The following is a 6,014-nucleotide window of genomic DNA, read 5'->3' on the forward strand; positions in this document are numbered from 1 at the left end:
TCAGAGAACACATCATTGATGCATAGACTGAGCAAAAGAGGTCCTAATACAGAGCCCTGTGGGCACCCGCTGAGACTGCTTTAAAGCAAGAGCAGGCATTCTTCACCACCACTTTTCATAACCTTCCTTCGAGGTAGCTTGTCACAAGTTTTATGGATTCATCTGAGAAGCCAAAAAAATTACGAAGTTTCTTGCAAAGGACGTCATGATTGACCATATAAAATGCCTTAAAATCTAATAGGCATAGGAGAGTCAGGTCATTGTTATCAAAATGGATTCTTATTTCGTCAAGTATTTTCATCATGGCTGTGGAGCATATATGCTTAGGCCAGAATGATAGAACACATGATTGCGCCGTCCTGGGCGTTGACATTTGTGTACCACAAGTAAACAAAGAATAGAGCGAAAAGAAGAACGAGTTGAAATTGCCAAAGCAGTTCCCTTTACAGCGAAAAACGTGTTTTAATTTAGCTTAATGCGAAAATATTGCATTTTTCACCTAACCTATTAGAGAAGAGTGAGCATTTTAGTGCACTCCATTGCTTTGCAATTGAGGCTGCTTCAGCAAACGTTTTAGTGTACTCCACTGCTTTGCAATTAAGGCTGCGGGATTGATTAGTTAACTTGCTAATGGAGGCTGCGTGGAGCAGTAACAAAATCATTGTGAGAAAATGCTGTTAATATAATAATAGAGAAACATTTCGGACAAGGCTTTGCGGTGCCCTATGTACACAAGATGCAGCGATTCGTCCCAGCGCTACACTTGCGTCTACGCTTCTTGCATCTTGACGGCTTTCGCAATTTAACACACACCACTTCATTGTATTAGTTTTTACGCAGTCTTCAACTCAAAAATCACTCACAAATTGCAAATTAACACAATTTAAACTGATTTTTCACTTATAATTCAAATTTCTCTTTCGCTGATTTGTAAACAAAGGTTTATTTATAAGTTACCACAACTGTCAAAATCGGCAAAACCAAAGTAGCGGTACCACTGACGGCGCCACCTTTGTTCGCTGCACCGTGATTGCAGATCTGAAGCCGGATTGTAGCGGAGATAATTTATTTTTATGTATGTATGACGATATTTGTGCTACCATCAAGGACTCACATACTTTTGAAAACGCTGGTAGTATACTTATCGGCCTATAATCGCTGGGATCCATAACCGTGTTCTTTTTGGCAACTGGCAGCCTTCTTCCACTAAGAGGGAAAATACGAAGTTGTAAAGCAGTGGTTTACTATATGAGTAATCATACCTACAATATACGGCAGCACAAGTTTGACAAATTTAAGTGAAATTCCATCATCACCCACAGCATTCGACTTAATGCCCAACATAGCTTTGATAACTTCTTCTTCGCTAACGCCAACAAATTGAAATTTCTCTCCTAAAAAATTGTATCTTAAAATTAAGTAAAACTTGACATTTAAGAACAATTCAAAATATCGATTAAACCAAAAGATAAATAACAAAACAATTCCCAATTGAGGACTAGTCTGGTATTAAAAAAATTAAATAATTCACGTACTTTACATAATTTACTCAGTCTACCTACTTTTTTCAACAACAATGCGACATCAACCTGCTTTGTCTAATGTTTGCATGCAACTAAATAAAATTTGTTGCATGAACGAACGAATAAAGATCACCCAGGATGGCATGCGAGAAAAAGTTATTTTTTTGCAGTGACGTCATTTTTTTCGCCGCCATGCGAATGAAACGGAATGAAGCCTGTGTGTGAATGAAAGAACAGTAGCTCGTTTCTGTAACAATTCTCTACCAAGGCGAATTGAGATATGAATTCGCCGCCCTGTTCTCTACTGCTAATCAGTGTTGCCGTTTTAGCCCTTTGGTGGCTAAATTTAGCTACCACATACTTTTTTTGGCCACATAAATTTAAAATTGCCCCTAGCCCTTTTTTAGCCCTTTTTAGAATTTATTCATACTTGGCATGAAAAATTTGTATATGCTTAATTTTTTATTTTTTTTTTTGCATTTATGTAAGAGATGAATTTTTAAACTAAGAAAGACTGATATATATATATATATATATATATATATATGTATTGTATGCTCCTAACGGTTTTATCCATAAAAGTGTTGGGGCTGTTAACTTATCTGTTAACGATTTAACTATAGTTTAAAATAGATAAGTTCACGGCCCTTGTGGTGTGATTGTACCAGCACACTGGTGTCGTGAGTGGTGAAATTAGCTCAATTTTCTAAGTAAAAAGTATTTGGCGGAAATTTCTTGCACTATGTGAGTCAAAGCCGTGTTTGTGGAAGATTACGTTCACGATATTGCAGTTGTGAATTACAAAAAAAAAACAATGCTTAACAAAATGCTAGGAAAATTATGAAATTTCGGCTCTAATCATTTCGATCTTTCCTCGACCTCATTTTTAAAGAAATAAATATTTTACCAGCATGCTGGTAAGTAATATTCTTCGAGCCTGATGGTACAATCACTTGATGGAACCAGAAAGCTGGTGTCGTATATTTCCCCTTTTATACAAAAAGGGCGTTGGTTGGATAAAATATTATTTTTTTTTCCAGAGTACATTGTTTTTATATACCATTACTTATTGAAAATGTTTACGTGTATGCTTATATATGTATATGTAAGTAAAAAATTTTAGCTACCATTTTTAGCCACAACGACTTTTTTTAGCTCTTTTTTAGCCCTTTTTTTAAAGGTATTTGGCTACAGCTAAAAATTATGCGCGGCAACACTGCTGCTAATTAGTAGGTGAGAGTGACGTATTTTCTCTTCCAGTAGAGAAATAATCGGTAGAGAAAAGTTACAGAAACGGGCTACAGATTAAAAAGTAAAGTCATCAACTATTTTTTTTTTCAAATTAAATTACAAATACACGGTTGCCGTGCTGGGTGATCTTGTTAGTTGGTTCACGAATTTGTTGCTCTTCTACTCTTTCTGTTGACGTTCGGATTGTATACAGTGTTACCAGAACTTTTTGGGCCGTCCGGCTAAATTGGCAAAAAAAAACGGCTAAAATGTTTCAACTAAAATTTATATATTTTACTAGCAGACCCGGTGAACTTCGTCCCGCCCAAAATAAATTTTTTGTATTGAAACATTTTGGTCCAACATTTTCACCAAGAGTTCACGTTCATGATTTTTAGTGACGCATTTTCTTCTAATATTACGGTTTGGTGATTATCAGAAGGCATATTTACCGTCTTAAATAACTTAGCAAAACTGTACATGCATACAAAGATACGTAATAGTTTCAGTGCGTTTGAAAGGCGCCACGTCGCCTTTTCAAATAGCCCTAATTTTCTCTAAGAGCATGGGATGGATTTCATATATCTCTATACCATTTTCGAGTAATCTGCCATGGGAGGTGCCACGTCCCTTTTTCCAATAGCCCCAACTTTTCCAGTCGCGTTTCATGACCAGTCGCGTTTTATATATCTTGCACATACCAAGTTCCAGTACTCTTCCATGAACACATCCAGAACATTTTCCGGGATATGTAGTATGAAAAATTCGGTTTGTGTGGGAGGTGCCAAGCCCCCTGCACCTAGCGGTATGAAATATACTTTACATCTGATTCTCATACCTACCGTATATAACACAAAAATTTCATAAAGATGGGTCGACTCGTGTAGGAAGAGTTCGATTTTTATATATTAGATAAGCACGATGCGAGAACATAGAAAAAATTTCGATGAAAAAAAATATTTTTTCTCGGGTTCACAACTATCCTATCTTTTAAGTTCGAACCAACAATACAAACCCACAAAATTTCATTGAAATCGGTTAAGCGGTTTCGCAGATTAGCGCAAACGAACACAGTGACACGGGATATTTATATATTAAGATACGGGATATTTATATATTATATATAAGCACCTACCATAGATGCGTTTGCGTACCAAATTTCAATTTCATTTGACTTATGGTTTGGAAATTGGAGCTGATAAAATTTTCCACGCCTATAGGATGTGTCACGCCCCCTTTTAACACCCATTTATATATAAGCACCTACCATTGATATATCTGCATACCAAATTTCAAGTTCGTGGGACTTATAGCTGATAACAAATTCCATGCCTATTGGATGTGTTACGCCTTCTTTTCCAAACTCATTTATATATACCCTAATGTAAGAACCTACCATTAAAATGGCTGCGTACGAAATTTCAAGTTCGAGCGACTTATAGTTCCGGAGTTATAGCTGATAAAATATTCCAGGTCAATGGGACGCGCCGCTCCCCCTTTTACAAACTCACTTATATATAGCCTATTATAAGCACCTGCCACAAATACGTCTGCGTACCAAATTTCAATTTTACGTGACATACTATTCCGAATTTCCCACGTCTATGGGATGTGCCACGCCTCCTTTTGCAAACTCAGTTATGTATATATGCCTTACTTAAAGCGCCTACCGTAGATATGCCTGCATACCAAATTTCAAGTTCATGTGACTTATGGTTCCCAAGTTATAGTTGATAAAATGGTCCAAGCCTATGGGATATGCCACGCCCATTTTTGCAAACTTATATATATATAGCCTACTGTTATGTACTGGATGTGCCACGCTCACTTTTTCAAACTCATTTATATATACCCTTTTATAAGCACCTACAAACATGCCCGACGACTGGAATTTAAGTATGCTCTGCCCAATCCACAAGAAAGGTGACCCCGCCATTCGCGCCAACTACCGCGGGATCAGCCTTCTAAGCATAGGTTACAAGGTCTTATCGAGCGTATTGTGTGAAAGACTGAAGCCCACCGTCAATGAACTGATTGGGCCTTATCAGTGTGGCTTTAGACCTGGCAAATCCACCATAGACCAGGTATTCACAATACGCCAAATCTTGGAAAAGACCCGCGAGAAAAGGATCGACACTCACCACATATTTGTCGACTTTAAAGCCGCTTTTGACAGCACTAAAAGGAGTTTCCTATACGCCGCTTTGTCTGAATTTTGCATCCCCTCAAAACTCATACGGCTGTGTAAAATGACGATGAGCAATACCACCAGCTCCGTCAAAATCGGAAAAGACCTCTCCGAGCCGTTCGCCACAAAACGGGGTTTCAGACAGGGCGACTCCCTGTCATGTGACTTCTTTAATCTGATGTTGGAGAAGATAATAGGAGCTGCAGAACTGAACCGCTGAGGAACAATTTACTACAAGAGCGTGCAATTTCTGGCTTATGCCGATGACATCGACATTATCAGTAACAAAAACCGCGAAGACTGTTCTGCCTTTTCCAAGTTGGATAGGGAAGCAAAGCGCATGGGTCTGGTGGTAAACGAGGACAAGACGAAGTATCTCCTGTCATCAAACAAACAGTCAGCACATTCGCGCCTTGGCACCCACGTCACTGTTGACAGTTACAATTTCGAGAAAGTAGAGAATTTCGTTTACTTGGGAACCAGCATTAACACCGATAATAATGTCAGCATTGAAATCCAACGTAGAATCACTCTTGCCAACAAGTGCTACTTTGGACTGAGTAGGCAATTCAGGAGTAAAGTCCTCTCTCGACGTACGAAAACCGCGCTCTATAAGTCACTCATCATGCCTGTGCTGGTATATGGCGCAGAAGCATGGACAATGACAACATCCGATGAGGCGGCTCTTGGAGTGTTTGAGAGAAAGATTTTGCGGAAGATTTACGGGCCTTTACGCGTTGGCGACGGCGAGTACCGCAGACGATGGAACGATGAGCTGTATGAGCTTTACAACGATATGGACATAGTGCAGCGAATTAAAACACAGCGGCTCCGCTGGCTTGGTCATGTCGTTCGAATGGACACCGACGCTCCAGCTCTGAAAGTATTCAACTCGGAACCCGCTGGTGGTAGCAGAGGAAGAGGGACGCCCCCACTGCGATGGAAAGATCAGTGGGAGAAGGACTTGGCTTCACTTGGCGTTTCCAATTGGCGTCAGTTGGCACAGAGGAGAAACGACTGGCGTGTTTTGTTGAACTCGGCCAAAATCGCTTAGGCGGTTACAGCGCCAAAAA

At 39.3% G+C, this 6,014-nt stretch overlaps 1 protein-coding gene and 1 long non-coding RNA gene across 2 annotated transcripts in view; one reads left to right on the forward strand and one right to left on the reverse strand.

The window, feature by feature from the left end:
• The window catches only part of LOC118735217 (epidermal growth factor receptor kinase substrate 8-like), a 62,799-nt gene that overhangs the window by 12,015 nt on the left and 44,770 nt on the right, over positions 1 to 6,014 (forward strand). The gene's annotated exons all lie outside the window — the stretch shown is intronic.
• On the reverse strand, positions 888 to 1,621 carry LOC118749731. The gene is made up of 3 exons (XR_004994279.1): positions 1,563 to 1,621; positions 1,267 to 1,394; positions 888 to 1,206 (listed from the first exon to the last, which is right to left on the reverse strand). It is a non-coding gene; the product is annotated as an uncharacterized LOC118749731 (long non-coding RNA).

This window comes from Rhagoletis pomonella, unplaced genomic scaffold (genome assembly GCF_013731165.1).
Source record: "Rhagoletis pomonella isolate Grant_MI unplaced genomic scaffold, Rhpom_1.0 Rhpom_scaffold_00001, whole genome shotgun sequence".
NCBI lineage: Eukaryota > Metazoa > Arthropoda > Insecta > Diptera > Tephritidae > Rhagoletis > Rhagoletis pomonella.